The 21,792-nt window shown below is 42.0% G+C and overlaps 1 protein-coding gene across 1 annotated transcript in view; it reads left to right on the forward strand.

Moving 5' to 3' along the window:
- PACRG (parkin coregulated) overlaps window positions 1–21,792 on the forward strand; it is a 507,213-nt gene that overhangs the window by 18,619 nt on the left and 466,802 nt on the right. The window lies entirely within an intron of this gene.

Genomic DNA, 21,792 nt, shown 5'->3' on the forward strand with positions numbered 1-21,792 from the left:
TAAGAACACTTTCACTGCAGATTTGACAACATGCAAAGAAGATACCAATGTGAAATTTCTAAAGATAGCTATCAGCACTCGACCCAAGTTTTAAGAATCTGAAGTGCCTTCCAAAATCTGATCGGGATGGGGTATGGAGCATGCTTTCAGAAGTCTTAAAAGAGCAACACTCCAATGTGGAAACTATAGAACCCGAACCACCAAAAAAGAAACCTTCTGCTGGTGGCATCTGACTCAGATGATGAAAATGAACGTGCATTGGTCTGCACTGCTTTGGATTGCTATTGAGCAGAATCCATCGTCAGCATGGACCCATGTCCTCTGGAGTGGTGGATGAAGCTTGAAGGGACATATGAATCTTTTAATGCATCTGGCACGTAAATATCTTGCAACACCGGGTACAATAGTGCAATGCGAATGCCTGTTCTCACTTTCAGGAAACATAGTAAACAAGAAGCGGGCAGCATTATCTCCTGCAAATGTAAACAAACATGTTTGTCTGAGTGATTGGCTGAACAAGAAGTGGATTACATTCTGAGGTGCCTATCTCTCCCCATTCATTGTATATGGAGCCAAAATGTTTAACTTGGCTTTGTGGATCACAAAGTTGCTCCTCTGATTTTTCTAGGTGCCTAAAAGTTAAGTGCTGTGATGCTCAGCATTGCAATGCTTAAGTCCCTTCACAGAACCCACCTACTGGCAAACTGTGTAATGAATTATGTTAGTCAAATATATATACAAAATTATGGTAGAAAAATGAATATCTATAACAATTATATATATGAAAATATGAAGGAATTTTGTTTTTGTAAGTATCCCTGTTGATGCAGCATTCCACAACTTAACTGAAAAATGTTCATGGATCTGCAAACCACAAAACCTGGTTTGTGTGTCTTACTTGGTCTGTGTAAATAGCAGGGTGAAACAGAATGTAATGAGGGAATTCTTAACTTCACATGCCCCTCCAAGACAACCTAATAAGGAAAAACCCAAAGCCACACAAACAGACCTATAAATTAAGAGCAACTGAATGGGGCCAGTGAGATTAATAGCAGAGAACAAATGATAGGAGACAAATAAAAATGAATTTTTGTAGGATAAGCAAAGATGTATTAGCTTAGATTAGTGATTGTGATTTATGCAGAAGAATGCTTAGTCAGGGTTTACACTAGATAGGTACACAGATGAGGTAACGAAGTAAGCTGAGTCTGGGCTAAGTTATGAAACAAGGTTTAAAAGATAAGTGATTGACAATAGGAGAGTGGAGAAAAATGGGAAGAACATAACAGAGATCAAAGAAAAGAAAAAGTCGCCCTAACGCCAGGAGAGGTAATTTGGCCAATTATTTTTCTTGCGTGCTGTGTTTTTACATGTATAAGTAATTCAGAGGTGTTAATAGCATTGTGTGAAATCATACTCAATAAAGGCTACAAGAAAGTATGTAAGTCTAAATTGGAGTGGATCTCGTTTGTCACCCAACACACACTTCAAATATATCTACCCTACAGCCTCTGTCGGCAAAACTTATGTCGCTCAAGGGTATGAATATTCCACCCCGCTGAGTGACATAAGTTACACTGACATAAGTGCTTGTGTGCACAGTGCTATGTTGTTGGGAGAGCGTCTCCTGCCAACATAACTTATTCCACTCATGGCGGTGGGTTTTTATGCCGACGTGAGAGCTCTCTATCTGCATAGAGCATCTTCACCAGATGTGCTGCAGTGGCACAGCTGTTTGGGTACAGCTGTGTCGCTGCAGCACTATTCATATAGACATGGCCTTAGACTCATGAATAGTCCTGGAATTATTGAAGTTAATGAGAATTCTCATGGAGAATGGTTCAAAAAAGAACTAGATAAATTCATGGAGGATAGGTCCACCAATGGCTATGAGCCAGGATGGGCAGGGATGGTGTTCCTTCTGTTTGCCAGAAGCTGGGAATGAGCAACAGGGAATGGATCACTTGATGATTAACTGTTCATTCCCTCTGGGGCACCTAGCCTTGGCCACTGTCAGAAGACAGATTACTGGGCTAGATGGACCTTTGGTCTGACCCATATGGCTGTTCTTATGTGTTTAAAATTAAGCACATTCTTAAATATTTTGCTAAATTGCGGCTGAATGTTCAGCACCTTGCAGGACTGAGCCATTATAGGATATAAATATGCTATTGTTATTCTGACGTGTGTATTTAAAAGGTAAAGCTCTTGCAAGGCAGTGTTTATAGACTTGATCCTTTTTGGGGGTGTGATTGTCACCAGTGAATTTTGTTTAAAATGTTCGTAATATTTTTTGGGGGGCAGCATCAGTGCAATTAACATTATAATTGAGGTGGTGTTCTAAAATGCATGCTGGTTATCTTATATTAAGATTACTTTGGGTTTTTTTTCAACCTCTTTTTCTTTGTGTACAAAGTTGTGTCATCAACATAAAATAGAAACAACTATAAAGCCAACAAACAGCCTCATTTTGTATTAGAAAAACTGCTGGATATTTTTTGAGAAGCACAATAGCAAAAATACTGTGAAAAATTGAGTGATTCCTCACAGCAATAGCTGAGTCCTTGATAAATTTGACATTCATGTAAGCAGTTTGCCATGGGTTTTCATTTTGATAGGATAGTTGCATTATTTTTGCTAGAAAATTTACTGCTCCCTGATAACTATTTCTTAGATAAAATACATGTCAGATAAGATAAAATACTTTGTCATAAAAGGGGCAGAATGAGGGCGTAATATGCTGAGGGGCTGCTGTGCAGAGATCTTGAATTTCTTAGTTACATTCCTAGCACTGCTGGTTATATTAGGATTTGCAGCTATAATAAGCATCAAGCTTGTAGTTCCTGATGTGTTAAATAAAGGGATTGCTCTTTATATTAGGGCATGTCTACACTTGACATTTAAAGAGGAAAAAGTCCCTTTTTTGCGCAAAAACCATGGGAGTGTCTACACTTGCCAATGACTTTTTGCAGTGAAACTCAGAAGTTTCACTGCAAAAATAAAAGCACCTCCACGAGAGAGCTCTTACTGGCGATGCTTTTGTGGTGATGTGCAAGTGAAGACCCATTCTTCCTGTTTACAGATCTTTTAGCCTCCGCAGGATATCCCACAGTGTCTAGGTGACCACTCTGGCCAGCAGTTCTGCTGCTCTGACACCAGGTAAATAGACATACACCCCTCCTGCTGTAAAGCCCCAGGAACTTTGAAACTCCCCTTCCTGTTTTCTTGGCAAGTGCTCACTTATCATCTGACCAGGTGGCAATGTCTGCTCCACGGAGCAAACAATCCCCTTCTTGGAGCAATTCTGAGCTACTGGAGCTGATCAGTGTTTGGGGAGAGGAGGCAGTGCAGGGACACAGGATGCCCTGCAATCACCCCCCTTCCCACAAGACCTATCGTCAAACTGGAAAGAGCTGCACTGTAGGCTAGCTGCCCTCAGTGCGCTGCTCTCATTGGCGATGGAAGTGCTGCAAATGTAAACACTCTCTGACATCTGTGGAAGTAAGTGAGTACACAAACCAGCACTTTTCTTTCAGTGGTTCCCTATAACCAATGAAACTGACAGCGCAAAACCTCTGCAAGTGTAGACTTCGGACTTGTTTACACTATGAACTTAGGTCGAATTTATTTAAGTCGACATTTAGCCTCCGATTTTACAAAATCGATGCTGTATGTCCCCACTATGCACATTCTGTCAACAGAGCGCATCCCCCCTACCATGGCTTGCATCGACTCACGGAGTGACTCACTGTGGGCAGCTATCTCACAGTTCCTGCTACTAATTGGAATTGTGAGTTAGGCTCCCAATGCCTGATGGGACAAAAACATTTCTGCAAGTTGTTTTGGATACAAGTCGTCAGCCTCCCATGATGAACTTGGCTCCTCCCTCCCTCCTGAAAACAACAGCAAACAATCATTTTCACGCGTAAGCCTGGGTTACTTGTGCAGATGCCATACGAGGCAAGAATGGACCTCACTCAGCTGTACTCAGCTGTTGTGAGCGTCACAAACACCTCATGCATCATCCTGCAGTATTTGCAGAGCCTAGCCAGGAGCCGCCACGCGAAAGAATGTGATGCCATGCAAATAGCTGTGCTTGAAGTCATGGAATGGAGCAATTTGCACATGCTGACAGTGGCAGCCGGGCTTGTTGACACAGTGGAACACCACTTCTGGGCCCGGGAAACAAGCACAGACTGGTGGGATCGCATAGTTATGCAGGTATGGGATGAGGAGCAGTGGCTGCATAACTTTCAAATGTGTAAGGCCACTTTCAAGAAACTTTGCAAATTGCTTTCCCCAGCCCTGAAGTGCAGAAATACCAAAATGAGACCTGCTCTGACAGTTGAAAAATGAGTGGCGATAGCCCTGTGGAAGCTTACAACGCCAGATTGCTACTGGTCAGTTGGGAATCAATTTGGAATGGGCAAATCTACTGTGGGGACTGCTGTGATTCAAGTAGCCAATGCAATCACTGACATTCTGCTATCAAGGGTGGTGACTCTGGGAAATGTGCAGGTCACAGTGGATGGCTTTGCTGCAATGGGTTTCCCTAACTGTGGTGGGGCAATAAACGAAACGCATATCCCTATCTTGGCACCGGACCACCTTGCCAACCAGTACATAAACCGCAAGGGGTACTTCTCAATGGTGCTGCAAGCACTGGTGGATCTCAAGGGACGTTTCATCAACATCAATGTGGGATGGTCAGAAAAGGTACATGACATGTGCATCTTTAGGAACTCCGGGCTGTTTGAGCAGCTGCAAAAAGGGACTTACTTACCAGACTGGAAAATTACCATTGGGGATATTGAAATGCCAATAGTTATCCTTGGAGACCCAGCCTACCTCTTGCTCCCATGGCTCACAAAGCCATACACAGGCAGCCTGGACAGTAGTAGGAGCAGTTCAACCATAGGCTGAGCAAGTGCAGAATGGTTATAGAATGCGCCTTTGGATGTTTAAAAGGTTGCTGGTGCAGTTTACTCACTAGGTTAGACCTCAGCAAAACCAATATTCCCATTGTTGTTGCTGCTTGCTGTGTGTTACATAATATCTGTGAAAGTAAGGGGGAAAAGTTTCTGGCGGGGTGGGGGTCGAGGCAGATCGTCTGGCTGCCAATTATGAGCAGCCAGACACTAGGGCAATAAGAAGAGCACATCGAGGCGCACTGCATCTCCGAGAGCTTTTTGAAAACCAGTTTCATGAATGATTCAACACTGATGTGACAATTTTGTGTGTTGTTCCTTATCAAGCTGCTCTCTCTTTTTTGCAGGTACTGTCCTGTAAACTAAACCCTCACGAACCACAGTGTGCACAGTGAATAAAGAGCCTCTTGTCCTCAATTCATGTATTTTATTATGCTAACAAACACTGAACAGAGACAGCAATGAATAGCAAAGATAACTAGGGTGTAAGGGCCTGATAACACGGCAGGAGGGGCAAGGACACGTAGCTTACTACAGTTGTACTGTCTAGCAATCAAAGCTGTGGGAATGAGAGCTTTCTGCTTCATGAACCATCCCCTGGAGTTGAGTTCAAGGGATAATGGAGCTCCCCACCCCCACCCCCACCCCTGCGCATTCTAGGACGTCTGGGAGAGGAAGATACGGAACTTGGTGAGGAGGGCAGCTGGTTCATCATTGGGTGCAGCGGGACTCTAAGGTCTAGCTGCCTTTCCTGCACCTCAACCAGATGCCTTAACATGTCTGTTTGCTCCCCCATAAGCCACAACATTTCCTCTTGCATGTTATGTTCTTGTTCCCTGCATGCTTTCTTGCCCTCTTGGTTGGTGTGCATGCTCTCCGACAGTGTAAACCTCCATGCATTCAGCTGGGCCCTGTCAGAGGAATGCATCAAATCACAGAACATGTCTTCCCTTGTCCGCTTTTTTTTCCTTCTAATCTGGGACAGCCTTTGTGCTGGTGTGGAGGAAGCACCCACAGACAATGCTGCATCTGCAAGGAAAAACATACATTGTTGAAAACAAAAGATTAACTCTTGCAATGAGTGAAACAATTCACAGCAGTAAATACATTCCCTGAGGTACATGGCCACATTTTGTTTTCTAAAAGAAGTGCCTACCAGTAAGGTACAACACATGGCAAAGCACTGGGCAGCGGATTTCAGTTTGCGGGCAGGCATGGTAAGCACACAAGAAAGGGTAGGTGGTGTGAGGGCACACCCGGGGACATATTTTGGTGGGGAATCTCTTGGCACATAAACAGCCTTTTCCGGGGAGCACCCTTTGAGTGGCTGGACTGGCCGCCACTGTATCCCAATTGTTTATCTCAAATTAAACATTAATTAAAATTGCACTTAACTCCTGTAGTGTTATTACAAGTGTGCACTCACCAGAGGTGCCTTCCCTGCCATCACAGTCCCACAACAATAGGTCCTGGGAGGCTCCAGAGTTAGGAAAAGGTCCTGGCTGTTGGGGAGAATGGCTCCTCCGCTTGCATGCTGTGCATTCGCCTCCTCCTCCTCCTCCTCCTCCTCTTCTTCATCAACAATGTCCTCCTTGCTGTTGCCCATGGCCGCCTGGGACCCCTGGGAAGTATCCACAGAGAGTGTTGGGGTACTGGTGGGGTCTCGCCTAGAATTGCATGCAGCTGCTTATAGAAGTGGCATGTCTGTGGCTCAGAACCAAAGTGACTATTCACCTCCCTTGTCTTCTGGTATGCTTGCCTGAGTTCCTTTATTTTCACACGGCACTGCTGTGTGTCCCTAGTGTAGCCTTTGTCCCCCATGCCCTGCGTGATTTTGGCATAGATGTCAGTGTTTCTTCTGCTGGTTCAGAGCTGCCTGCACAGACTCTTCTCCTCACACAGCAATCAGATCCAGTGTCTCCTGTATGCTCCACGCTGGAGCGCGTCTGTGGACCTGAGCAGGCATGGTCAGCTGTGGTGGTGAGCACTCCACGCTGATCAAACAGGAAATGAAATTCAAAAGTTCCCGGGGCTTTTCCTGTGTACCTGGCTAAAGTGCAGTTGAGTTGAAAGTGCTGTCCAGAGCGGTGACATTGGAGCACTCTGGGATACCTCCTGGAGGCCAAACCAGTCAAATTACACAGCACTGTGTCTACATTACCCTTAATTCAACCTGGGAAGGTCGACTTCAGCGCTACTCCTCTCCCCGAGGTGGAATACAGGCATCGGTTTTACAAGCCCTTTAGGTTGGCGGAAAGGGCTCGGTAGTGTAGACACATACATTATAAATTCGATGTAATGCAGCAAATGTTGATCTAGCGCCATAGTGTAGACCAGCCCATAGCCTTAATTGCAACCCTGGAGGTACAACAGAATCTTAACAAATATCTAGTGCCTTTTACCTGCCAATCAGGATTTGTGTTAAGTGGCCAAAATTGAAAGAATGAAAGTTGGATAAACTTACTGGTCAGTACATATGTAATTTAGCTTCTTACATTTGCAGTGTTATTGTCTGTTGTTAAGGTATGTGTAAAAAGTTTGCAAAGTTACTTAGCTATTTCAAAACCAGATTTTTAAAAAATTGCAAGGCCAGTGCCAGCTCTAAAACCTACATGCTTACTTAAATTGCCTTGAAATTTGCTGCACTTTATAGGGGTGCAGCATAGGGTTAATGACTGAAATTTGGGGTCATTTGAGCAAGGTGTTCCTGAGATACAGCCCCACAAAAAGCATAATTTCTTAACATTGACACATTCTACCAATGTTTTGTGCATACACTTGGGGCTCAAAACATGGCTCTGACCATGCCCAAAATGTTCCTGGTGATTCAGTATTTATCCCAGGTAATGTAAGGTAATTACCCCTTTTGGGGAATCAATATTGATACATTTATTCAAAAAAGAGTTAAGCTGCCTGGATAAGATCATGCACCAAACAGATTGGAATATGCATATGCAGAAAGACAAGCCAAAAGGGTTTCCCATCTCATATGACCTGGGTGGCTCAAAGGGACGTTGTGTGGTCATGGAACCTGAGCTACATCCAGGCCTTGTTCAAAACTCATCCTTGGAAGAAATTCGAGAAAGACCTTTAGCCATGTTGCTACAATGAGCCGATCAAGTATTTTTTTCTTAAATTTTGGGGAAATGTAATCTACATACCATAGATAATTCAGAAGGTATTCAGATTATTTTTTTAAAAGAAAAGTACACATGTCAATGCTTGCTGGGAGGGATTAGGGGCTGGAGGAGCAGAATAAATTGGGATGGGGGAAGAAGAGTGTTTGGGCGAGTTCAGGCCAGGAGGAGGGACTGGGGTTTAGGGCGAATGGGACAGAAGGGGTGGGAAACGGCAAGGTGTGACATGGGGATGGGTGGCAGGAGGAGTTGGGAGATTAGGGGCAGGGACCTTGTAAATCCCACATTCTCCTCTACTGTGTGTGTGTCAGGATCTGGGCAGACCTGGTGGTAATGCAAATTTAAATATATGAAAAACAGGAAATACAAAGTTAAGGTACACACCACCTCTGCATGGGGTGTGGGAGCTTGTTGGAGTGTAAGGAAAAGGGGCTAGCTTGGAAATGGGGTAGACTGGGTGGGCCACAGGCACGGCTTGGGAGACTGGGTGGAGGCAGAGTGGGTCACAAAGCCTAGCTCAGTCTGCAGCTTGGCCTATATGGATTGGAATGGGAGGTTGAGCTGTCAGTGGAGCTATATGTTGCAGGGGAGGAGGTGAACAAGGAGAAAGACACACCATTCTTCTTTCACGCACTTAAAGTTACTGTAACCAACATGGAATAAAACTGTTAAAGTTTGGGACATAGACCATGTCTGGGCTCTTTTCCTGCTCTGTTAGCAAATTCACCATCCAAATATTTCAGAGCATGACCTTTATCAGCATTCTACCATAACAAGGTGCACAGAAGAGGGGCGAACCATTTTAAAATCACCCAACACCCTTTAGCTTTAGGTAGCCACAGTAGCTCTTCATCCGTGAATTTACATAATAATTACATCTGCCTAATTGAATATTATCTCCTACAAAAACATTTCTCTTTCTGTTAAAAAATGTAGGAAATTCAGTGACACAAAACTTGGTTAACACTGATTTTAGTTGGCCTGGTAATATCTTGTGCCCTTCCAGAACATTGGGTTCACCAAAATGTAAACCTCTGAAAACCAAGAAATACAGAATTAAGGTACATGTCAATGCAGCTGTAACTCTTCCCTCTTTGAGTGATGTTACAATATGTATGTTACACATATACTCACACTCTGTCTTTGTAGACAGTGCAGAACACTCAGGAAACAGGGGACATAACGTATACCTGCCCCATACTCAAACTCTTAGTCAATTCCACAGAAACAACCCACATCTACTAAATGTTACAACCCCTTCACTCGTAGGCACAGGTTGCCATTTAATGCTATACTTTCATTTATCCATCATTAAACCCACAGACCACTATCATATCCCATCTTGCTGCTGATCGCTGATGACAAGAAAACTGCTATATACTGTTACTGACACAACCTTCAGAACTAATGGCTGACATGAGGCATACTGGATTTCTTGAGGTACCTATGTACCTCTTTCCTATGATCACACACAAATGCAGTCAGAGAGATGGGGATCAGACCCTCCTAGAGTGCAGGGCCCTCCAAATGTCCTCATATCACAAATCACAGCTCTGCCAAGCTACTCCATCTAATTCCTTCACTATTCAATTTGTCTACACCTCATCAAGTGGATGCAGCTAGAATCCGTGCAGATAAATCTCAGCAGCTATTTCCAGCTCCAGTTGGCAGAGTAAAAGTTGTTTTGGCATGCACCTTAATTCTGCATTTCCTGGTTTTCAGAGGTTTGAGTTTTGCTGAACTCAATTTTCTGGAAGAGCATGAGTTAAAGGCAACTTTAACTTTGTTGTCAATGAATATATATAACACAAATATCAATTTGTAATAAAATTAAATATTGGTTGCTTTTAAACTAGCAAGGAATTAATCTGGAGTCTAGTTTTAGAACGCATTTTGAAAAGGAGTGCACGTGTACGCTTGTGGCTTGGTTTGGTGCCTACTTCATTAATCATTATGAACCTCATTTCAGAGTCTGCTAATTGAGACCTTTCTGTGATTGGTTGAAATGTATAGAATACCTTGTAAGAACTAGCAGTAATGGTGATGCAAACCCTAATTAAAGAGTACAGTGTACTTACTTTCTTTTCAGAGTAGCAGCCGTGTTAGTCTGTATTCGAAAAAAGAAAAGGAGTACTTGTGGCACAGTCTCTAAGGTGCAACAAGTACTCCTTTTCTTTTTAATTTCTTTTGTTCATCTTCCTTCTGTAGATTTTTTTCATATGGATAATTATCCAGGATTTTCTCAGTTATAACTACTAAATAGTATATTAAGTAAAAGATAATTTTTGTTTATATTGTTTGACCTTATTTTTTCTTTGTGCGATCTTAACCCTATGACAATGAAAATCTCTCCAAATCCTAACAGTCTCCTAAAGTACCAAGTTTGTGATGGAATTCATTCCTGAAATTATTACTCAGGCAAGAGTAATTTCAATGGAAGTTTTACCTCACTCATAAGTACATGGTTGACCCCTTAGTTTGTCTATGTAGAATGAAACATTGATTCATACAAAAGAAATCTTTTTAAAAAATGGATCTATCTTTCTAGATTAACATTTAAAAGATTTTCTAAAAATATTTTAAAAATTTGAAGGTCTAGAATTGGTTAACTATTCCTGTAAATTTAGTTTATATAGAATCAGGGTCATCAATCATGGTCATAAAATGTTAAATAAGTATAGTAGTGAGGCAAAAAGCAACCAAAGTGCAATGAGAATTTGGTCACTGAAGTTGCTGAACAAAATGTTCACAGAATTAATCTAGTATACTACATTAGAGAGCCATAGGTCAATTAACTTATACTTAGTCTTTTGGAGAAATCAGGTGGATTGATTGTAGTTTCTTTAAGAATGAGTTGTTTTGCAGTTAAAATAAAACAAAGCAATTCAGAGTGCTTAGGTCTTTCCTGAGCCAATTCCAGTTAAGGTCACCAATACAAAGTAGTTCTTAGGAAATGAAACTAGTGGGAGTTAATTAGTAAATCAGATGCTGGAGAAAATAAATATGTCCAAGTGAGAATTACATTGTTCTCTTGGGCTAAATTATGAGTTCAAATGGTGATTTCTGTACTTCAGGATACATCAATCTAGATTGATTGCTTGTAGGTTAAATGTCCCGAATGATGGTGAGTAGCATTAGTCAGATTGAAGCAAAGTTAGCAGTGTTACTTTCTGTCTCCTGTGGCCGCACTATTCACTTTACCTCATCAGGAGATGGTTCCAACAGAGTATTTTTGTGTGACAGAAAGAAAATTGCTAAAGTAAGTCAGAAACACACAAACCAAGAAAAAAAGAATCCCACTTATGAGAATCCCTGTAAAGTTACTATTGTGAATCTGTCTCCAGGCCTACAAATTGACAGTCAACACTCTGTTAAAGTCATCTGATAATCCTGGATTTGCCATTTTAAGGCTGATCAACTTTTTTAGAAAAAGCCATTATGGCAGCACAAAAGCCATGGAAGAAACTCTGCTGTTCCTCGTACTGCTTCAAAAATGTATATGACAGTGATTCTCAAACTTTTGTACTCGTGACCCCTTTCACATAGCAAGCCTCTGAGTGCAACCCCCTTATAAATTAAAACACTTTTTAATATATTTAACATCATTATAAATGCTGGAGGCAAAGCGGGGTTTGTGGTGGAGGCTGACGGCTCACGACCCCCCACATAATAACCTCATGACTCCCTGAGGAGTCCCGACTCCCAGTTCGAGAACCCCTGGTATATGATCTTAAGATAGGGTGACCAGATAGCAACTGTGAAAAAACAGGACGGGGGTTGGAAGGCAATGCGCACATACATAAGAAAAAGTCCCCAAAAACGGGACTGTCCCTATAAAAACGGGACCCTATCTTACTCTAGTGAGGTGAGGCTGCAGGAATACCTTTTTTATCAAATTCTGGCTGTCAAGCAGGAAAACCTGCTATTTTTCAGAGAAAATCAAAACAGACGCTCTCCCTTCCCAAGGCAATTAATTCTACTTAGCCAAGCAGGCATCAGAGACAGAGGAAGTTTAGGAGGTTTCTGATGAACCTAGAGTAACTGACTATAAGGACAGGGCTCCTTTTTCAGTTTTATATCAGATTATATATCAATTCCAGCAGTTTCCTTGTCCCCATAACATTGTCATGTCCTTCATATTAACTTACATCAAAGTCTAGTCACCTCTTTCACTGCACTCTGTTGCTATCCACTGTCCCCTTCTTGTGTCTTCTTTGACTTATTCCTTTTTCTCTCCCTCTCTTTCCAGTCCTCCACCTTTGTTCTTGGTGATTTAAATTCTCACTTAGATGGTACATCTGATCCTTTAGCCTCCCATTTTTTTACCCCTTAAATCCCAATTTGGTCTTCAACCTTAAATAAATTCTCCCCTTCTGGATTATTTTGATCTCATCTTTATCCAGCACTGCTTCCTCTCTGACCTTTCAATCTCAGAATTTCCACCAGCTTCCCTTCTCTGAAACTGCTCTTACCAAAATATCCAGTGGTCTTTTCCTAGTGAGATCTAAAGACCTCTATGTCCTCCTTGATCTTTCTCCTGCCTTTGTCATAGCCATTCATTCTTTCCTCTTTAGTATTCTATCCTTTCTTGGAATTTGTGGCAATGTCTTCTCATTTTCCTTCAAGTTCTCCACTTGCTTATTCAGCATTTCCTTTTGGAGTTCCTTCTCCCCTGTACTCCCATTTTATCTGTACCAGGACTGGCTCAGTACTTGTTCCCCATCTTTCTATGCCTTTATACCTTATCAGCTCTCATTGGTTCAGAGGTCATCTCTGTGCAGATGCTTGTCACATCTGCTTCTCCAAATCTAAATTGTCCCTGTCCGTACAGAATTACATTTTTCACTTTCTCTCTGACATATCTTTATGAATTGCTTGCTGTCATCTCAGACTCAATGTGGTCAAAGCTTAGCTGCTCCTTCTTCTACCTTTACCATCTTCTTTATCTCCATTTTCCATCATGATTGACAACACTTCCATCCGGCTTGGCTCCCAGACCACTAACTAGGAGTCATCTTTGACACCTTGCTCTCTCCATTTCCAAGATGTGATCAAATCCTCCCATTCCTTCCTTCATAACATCTCTTAAATTTGTCCAATTCCTCTCCATCCCTATTGTTAGATTGCCTGGCCAGGCTCTAATAATCTCCCACATTGACTACAGAAACCTGCATCTCGTTGGGCTTTTTGCCCCATGTTGCTCCCCTCGAATTCAAAATTGTTTTGCCAAAAGACTCTTTTTTGTCTATTGCTGTAACTATGTAAACATCCCCACTAATTAAAATCGTCAAGTAGTTGCCTTCACTCTCTGTATCAAGTTCAAAACTTAATTTCTTTGACTTCTATGCCCATCACCACTGTGCCTCTGCCCGTGTATCTGACGTGGTCTCTTATTGTGTCCCTCCCATCTTTCCACTCCATTGATAAGATCAACCTCATCTCCTTATTGCACAAATGTTTTCATGCTGCCCGATATGTCTGGACATTTTTCAGAGATTGAATCCACCAATAAACCACCTTTGCCTCATTCAGATTCCTTTTGAAGACACTTCCTCTGTAAAACCTACAAGAAATAAACTAATTACACTTTTAAATTACTACTTAGTAGGGTAAGAGAGAAAGATAATTCTTCATTAAGAAGTCTACATGAACTAACTGAGTTTTTGTATGTTATTACTTATGTAATTCTGTCCTACATCATCCCCTTCCTATATAGTTTATGTGCCACCTCACTTGTTATGTCATGTTTAGAAGATTCACATATTTTAAGTCCAGAAGGGTTCATTATGATAATCTAGTCTGACCTCCTGTAAACACAAACATAAAGTTTCACCAAGTGATTTCTGCATCATGTCCATAATTTCTGGTTGAGTTAGCGTATATCTTTTACAGAAGGATATCCATCCAATCTTGGCTGAAAGACTCTGTGTGATAGAGAATCCACTACACCCTAACTAAGGCTATGTCTACACTACCACGATAAGTCGACCTACGCTACACAACTCCAGCTATGTGAATAACGTAGCTGGAGTCGACGTACCTTAAATTGAGTTATTGCAGGGTCTACACTGCAGGGGGTCGACGGGAGAAACTCTCCCGTCAACTTACCTTACTCTTCTCGTCAGGGGTGGAGTACAGGGATTGACTGGAGAGCGATCTGCTGTCGATTTGGCGGGTCTTCTCTAGACCCTCTAAATCAACTACCGGTGGATCAATCTCAGAGCGCTGATTCGGGCTGTAGTGTAGACCCGCCCTAAGTTGTTCCAATCATTAATTATCTTCCGTGTTAAAATTTTTCACCTTATTTTGAGTCTGAACTTGTGTATCTTCAGCTTCCAGCTATTGGATCTTGTTATGGCTTTCTCAGATAAATTAAAGAATCCTCTATTATCAGAAATCTTCTCTCATGTAGGTACTTATAGATCATAAGTAGGTAATGATTGTGGGTGGAGCCAGAGACTGGTTAAACTATCTGTTATGTGAGGTGCCTAGTATGCCTTTAGACTTGATAAAAATAAATTATAAACTGAAGAAGATTATTCTATTTATTATTCTGTTCTTTTACCTTTTGGTGATATCTAGTCTTCAACGATACAAAGAATACAAAGATAGGGAAAAATGGATAATTAAATCTCTCTGTAATTGTAAAAGGAACATCTCTGACACACTCTGGATACTTTGTCAGTGTTTTATTTTGTCAGTGTTCAAGGATTTTTGGTCTTCTGACTAATTATTCATCTTATAGGAAGAGCTCAGGGACTTCTTTGACCACTTTGCTTGAACTGGTGAGCTGTGTAATATTTCCTGATAATTAAGTACACCAGCTATAATTTGCTGTTTCCTCTAAGTTAGTAAGCTTAGCAAAAGAGTTTTGGTGTCCTCTTCCATTGTTAAACATACAGCTGTTGTTGACGTTAATTTGTATTATATACGAATATTTAAAATAATGTTTATACAGGTTTCCTTGTTTCAAATGGTATAAAATTGTTTGTAATCTCATATCAACCACTGGCAATACTGTATCTCCCTCCTGGTGTGCCACATCCAGACCTTTTGATACTAGTCTGTGTTCAAGAGAATTCAGATTTTTTTAATGGATAATTTGGGGATTGTCATTTTTTCCTTCTCTCTACCATCATATACCAGTGAAATTTATTCCTCCTTAACTAGAAAATCAGTGGACTTTTAGCAGGAATAGCCCTGTCCTTCCCACATACCTTGTCCTTCCCAGACACCTACTGTACAATGTTCTAGTAGCCACTGACTAGGAGAACAAACATGCTTTACTGGAATTTATTCAAATAGCTCCCGAGAGGCAATAATTAGCTTGCCACTAGAAATCTGTACATTTTCAAAGATTCATTTTTTAGTTGGACATGTTATAAACCCCATCACTATTGCATAAAAGCTCTTTGTCACAATCCTTTTAACACTAACATAGGTTTTTTTCCTGCAAATTAAACACTTACAGTATAAGCTCTTTTCCTTTTATGATGCTAAAAATAATGATTTCACAGTGTTTAAGTTGCTGTTTTTTATGCTGATGACAAGAGATTGGCAGGTTTCGGATTATCTAAGAAGTTCTGAATGTGAAAATTTAAAGTGCAGGTGAAAGGTTTGCCTCACTGCCTGCACAAAACTGCTATAAAGCTGCTCTTAAAATGTTCTGAGAATGAGGCTAAGCTAAGATATATATGATGATGTTTTCCTTTCCAAGTCAAAGGTCAGATTTCTTACTTTTCAATGTGAAACAAAGTGCTAGAATGTCATCTTTTACACTGGTAAAAGCATTTTCAAAATGTTGTTTCACCATTGAATTGAGATATGAACTGAGGCCTGCATTTTGCTTTTTAGTTTTTGGAAAGCCTTTAAAAATGTATTGAAGAGAGGCTATAAGATCAAGTGTAATAAATTATAGTTCGAGTACAGTGTGTTGCAGTAGTCTTGGAAGTGGACATGTGGATCACTGTGGCCAAGTCCATCCTCAACAGAAAGGGGAGCAGTTGCCTGGCCAGGCAAGGATGGTAAAAAGCATTTCTAGCTATTGATACTGTTTGGATATTGAAGCAGAGCAAAGAATCCAGAAGAACTCCAAAATGGCAAACCATTGTCATGACCAGGGGGCAAGATGTCCAAGGGACAAGGAGGATGTTACATTTTTGACAGTTCTTAAGTGTATTTTCTTCTGTCAATTAACACTCCCTCTCTCTATTTTTAATTTCAGTTAACTGATCTTCATCCTTCATATTTCACTAAGGTACTAGGGCAGCTGGGCAATGGTGTTATCTTTTGTTTAGCATGAATTAGATGTAAAGTAAGTTGTCATCTGCATATTGCCAGCACTGAAGTTCATGTCATCTCATGATCTCCTTGGGTTTTTAAAGCTATATTGGACAAAATGGGGGATAAGACAGAAATTCTCTGAAATCTAGCTGATAGGAACAAATATATCCAGTTTAGTGTGATTTGACTTGCTCGTGCTCAGAGTCCTAAGCAAATCAGCAATACATTGTGATCTTCAGTGTCAAAAATTGCTGACAGCTTGAATGAAATAAGCATAGATGTTTGCCCTTTGCCTATACCAGAGAGGAGATGATTCACCAGTAAGGCTAATGCTGTCTGAATGCTATAACCAAGTCTGAAATCCCAAATGCGAATGATTTAGGATGTTGATAAGAGAAGTAAGATGCTGTTAGAGATGACTCTTCGCTAGCTTTTAACTTTTTCAGTTACTTTGCCCAAGAAAGGAAGATTAGATATTGTGTGGTAATTGGAGAGAACATTCAAACTGAGAGATTAATTTTTTTTCAGCTTGAGACAAATTATTACTTGTTTCAGGTTCACTAGAAAATTGCCCTTACCTACAGAGGTATTGATTTAACTCTTTTAGCAAAGGGCCCATTCTATCTTTGATGGCTTTCACAAGCCCTGAAGAGCACCTAAGAAATTTAGGATCATATGCCTCATTGATTTTCAGTGTGCATTGAGCAGAGGATTTCACTGATTCTTATTCTGAGTGGTTACAGTTAATTGAGAGCCCAGCAATATGTATGAACAGTTCAAATTATATCCTCCAATGGTTGACATGTCACTCTATGACTACATAATTCCCTGTAATACCCTCTTGTGAGGGACTTTGTCAAAGGGTTTTTGAAAGTCCAAATAAATTATGTCAAATTTATCTACTCTTGTTGACACATTCAGAAAATTCTGGTAGACTATAAAGACAAGATTTTTCCTTTGCAGAAGTTTTGCTGGTTTACCCCTATCATATCTCATTCCTCTAGGTGTTTTATAATTCCATTTTTATTATAATTTCAACCAATTTTCTGGGTACTGAAGTAAGGCTCGTTGGGCTGTAATTCACAGGAACACTGCTAGAGCTTATTTACTTATAAGTATATTTCTGCCTTGTAGCCCTTAATTATAACTGCTGATTTTAGTGAGCAATCATTTAGCTTTTTTGCAATATCCTTATCCTCAATCTTTCCAAGTACCTTGAGGTCGTCCAGTGTACCCACCAGTATTCTTGCAGGCTTCCTACTTTGGGTACACTTAAAGAATTTCTTGTTATTGTGTTTCTCTTTGAATATTAGCTGTTCAAAATTCCTCTTAACCCTCCTAATTTCTGTCTGACATTTTACCTTGCCATAGTTTATGTGCCTTCCTTAGTGCCTTCAGTTGTGTTAGATTGTTAAGATTTTAATTTCTTCACTTTCAACGTTAGGGTTTTTATTATTTATTATTTTCCTATTTTTAACCCCTCTGACTAATATTCAGTGTCATAATGCTAGATTATTTTTGTTATGATCTCTTCCACCAGGATGATGAACTTAATTATATTGTGATCACTGTTACTTAGCCCTGGTCTACACTATGAGTTTAGGTCGAATTTAGCAGCATTAGATCGATTTAACCCTGCACCCGTCCACACGATGAAGCCATTTTTGTCGACTTAAAGGGTTCTTAAAATTGATTTCTGTACTCCTCCGTGACGAGGGGATTAGCGCTGAAATCGACATCACTGGGTCGAATTTGGAATAGTGTGGATGCAATTCGACAATATTGGCCTCCGGGAGCTATCCCAGAGTGCTCCATTGTGATCGCTCTGGACAGCACTTTCAACTCAGATGCACTAGCCAGGTACACAGGAAAAGCCCCGGGAACTTTCGAATTTCATTTCCTCTTTGGCCAGCGTGGCGAGCTCATCAGCACAGGTGACCATGGAGTCCCAGAATCACAAAAGAGCTCTAGCATGGACCGAACAGGAGGTACTAGATCTGATCGCTGTATGGGGAGACGAATCCGTGCTATTAGAACTCTGTTCCAAAAGACGAAATGCCAAAATATTTGCAAAAATCTCCAAGGGCATGATGGACAGAGCCTACAACAGGGACCTGCAGCAGTGCCACGTGAAAATTAAGGAGCTCAGGCAAGCCTACCAAAAAAACAAAGAGGCAAACGGCCACTCCAGGTCAGAGCCCCAGATATGCCACTTCTATGTTGAGCTGCATGCAATTCTTGGGGGGGGAGCCCTACCACTACCCCACCCCTGTCCGTGGACACCTGCAAGGGGGGAATCTCATGCAGCAGGGATGAGGATTTTGGGGACAAGGAAGAGGAGGAGGAGGAGGATAGCACACAGCAGGCAAGTGGAGAAACCGTTCTTCCCGACAGCCAGGAACTGTTTGTCACCCTGGAGCCAATACCCTCCCAACCCTCCCAAGGCTGGCTCCCGGACCATGAATCTGGAGAAGGCACCTCTGGTGAGTGTACCTTTGTAAATATAATACATGGTTTAAAAGCAAGCGTGTTTAATGATTAATTTGCCCTGAAGACTTGGGATGCATTCGCGGCCAGTACAACTACTGGAAAAGTTTGTTAACATGTGTCAAGGTTCCTCCCCCACTCTGAACTCTAGGATACAGATGTGGGGACCTGGCATGAAAAACCTCCTAAGCTTATCTTTACCAGCTTAGGTCAAAACTTCCCCAAGGTACAAAATATTCCACCCGTTGTCCTTGGACTGGCCGCTACCACCACCAAACTAATACTGGTTACTGGGGAAAGCTGTTTGGACGCGTCTTTCCCCCCAAAATACTTCCCAAAACCTTGCACCCCACTTCCTGGACAAGGTTTGGTAAAAAGCCTCACCAATTTGCCTAGGTGACTACAGACCCAGACCCTTGGATCTTAAGAACAATGAACAATCCTCCCAACACTTGCACCCCCCCTTTCCTGGGAAATGTTGGATAAAAAGCCTCACCAATTTGCATAGGTGACCACAGACCCAAACCCTTGGATCTGAGAACAATGAAAAAGCATTCAGGTTTCTTACAAGAAGACTTTTAATAAAAATAGAAGTAAATAGAAATAAAGAAATCCCCCCTGTAAAATCAGGATGGTAGATATCTTACAGGGTAATTAGATCCAAAAACATAGAGAACCCCTCTAGGCAAAACCTTAAGTTACAAAAAAGATACACAGACAGAAATAGTTATTCTATTCAGCACAATTCTTTTCTCAGCCATTTAAAGAAATCCTAATCTAACACATACCTAGCTAGATTACTTACTAAAAGTTCTAAAAAGAAAAGGAGTACTTGTGGCACCTTAGAGACTAACCAATTTATTTGAGCATGAGCTTTCGTGAGCTACAGCTCACTTCATCAGATGCATACCGTGGAAACTGCAGCAGACTATTACCAGCAGGACAGTGGGGTGGGAGGAGGTATTGTTTCATATTCTCTGTGTATATATATATATAAAGTCTGCTGCAGTTTCCACGGTATGCATCTGATGAAGTGAGCTGTAGCTCACGAAAGCTCATGCTCAAATAAATTGGTTAGTCTCTAAGGTGCCACAAGGACTCCTTTTCTTTTTGCGAATACAGACTAACACGGCTGTTACTCTGAAATCTAAAAGTTCTAAGACTCCATTCCTGGTCTATCCCCGACAAAGACAGACTAAAGACAGACATACAGACCCTTTGTTTCTCTCCCTCCTCCCAGCTTTTGAAAGTATCTTGTCTCCTCATTCGTCATTTTGGTCAGGTGCCAGCGAGGTTACCTTTAGCTTCTTAACCCTTTACAGGTGAGAGGAGCTTTCCCCTGGCCAGGAGGGATTTCAAAGGGGTTTACCCTTCCCTTTATATTTATGACAACATGTCTGGGGATGGAGCGGAAATCCTCCAGGGACGTCTCCATGAAGCTCTCCTGGAAGTACTCCCAAAGCCTTTGCAAAAGGTTTCTGGGGAGGGCAGCTTTGTTTTGTCCTCCACAGTAGGACACTTTACCACGCCAGGCCAGTAGCACGTAGTCTGGAGTCATTGCATAACAAAGCATGGCAGCGTATGGTCCCGGTGTTTGCTGGCATTCAAGCAATATCCGTTCTTTATCTCTCTGTGATCCTCAGGAGAATGATCATCCCAGAGAATTGAGGGCGGGGTTAGTTGGGTTTGTGCGGCATGTTAACCCAAAAACCACAGTCCCTCCTTTTAAATGGCCAACCCAATGGGTGCTTGGTATGGGAAAGGAGGGCGTTGCTGTTTGAAACCATTCTCACATGTTATGAAGGTTGAAGAAACCAAAAGACTGTGGCTTACCATGGTTGCATGCAAGCCGAATTCTGTTGCCTGGCCCTGGGTGTGTGATCTCTCACACCAAACTGGCAGGCCCTCAATATAAGAGGCAAAATGCAACCTTGTACCAAAAGCACATGTGCTATGTAATGTTAACAGCTTGGTTCACCGTGAAAGAGTCTACCCATTGTTCTCTAAAATGTGTCTTTTAAAATAGTACCCACTCGCGATTAAATGTTCTCTGAGCTCATGCAGTCCTCCCGCACTGAAAGAGCTCAGCAGAATGTGTGGAGGCAAACAATGTCAGAGTCCAGGAAAGTGGAAAATGAACGCGAGGACAGGAGGGACGAGCGAGATGAGAGGTGGTGGCAGTGCGATGAGAGGAGGCAGGATGCAATGCTGAAGCTACTGAGGGTTCAAACTGATATGCTCTGGCATCTGGTGGAGCTGCAGAAAAGGCAGCAGGAGCACAGACAACTGCTGTAGCCCCTGTGTAACCGCCCACTCTCCTCCCCAAGTTCCATAGCCTCCTCACCCAGATGCAAAAGAACATGGAGGGGGGCACTCCGGGCAGCCAACCACTCCACCCCAGAGGACTGCCCATGCAACAGAAGGCTGGCATTCAATAAGATTTGAAGTGCAGTGTGGCCTTGTCCTTCCCTCCTCCCCTCATCCACCACCCCACCAGGTGCTTCCCTCCCAGGCTACCTTGGCAGTTATCCCCCTATTTGTGTGATGAATTAATAAAGAATGCATGATTTTGAAACAACAATGACTTTATTGCCTCTGCAAGCGGTGATCGAAGTGGAGAGGGCAGTTGGCTTACAGGGAAGTAGAGCAAACCAAGGGGGCAGGTTTTCATCAAGGAGAAACAAACAGAACTGTCACACCGTAGCCTTGCCAGTCATGAAACTGGTTTTCAAAGCTTCTCTGATGCACAGCGCACCCTGCTGTGCTCTTCTCATCACCCTGGTGTCTGGCTGCGCGTAATCAGTGACCAGGCGATTTGCCTCAACCTCCCACCCCGCCAAAAGCGTCTCCCCCTTACTCTCACAGATATTGTGGAGCACACAGCAAGCAGTAATAACAATGGGAATATTGGTTTTGCTGAGGTCTAACCGAGTCAGTAAACTGTGCCAGCGAGCTTT

This window comes from Eretmochelys imbricata, chromosome 3 (genome assembly GCF_965152235.1).
Source record: "Eretmochelys imbricata isolate rEreImb1 chromosome 3, rEreImb1.hap1, whole genome shotgun sequence".
Lineage (NCBI taxonomy): Eukaryota > Metazoa > Chordata > Testudines > Cheloniidae > Eretmochelys > Eretmochelys imbricata.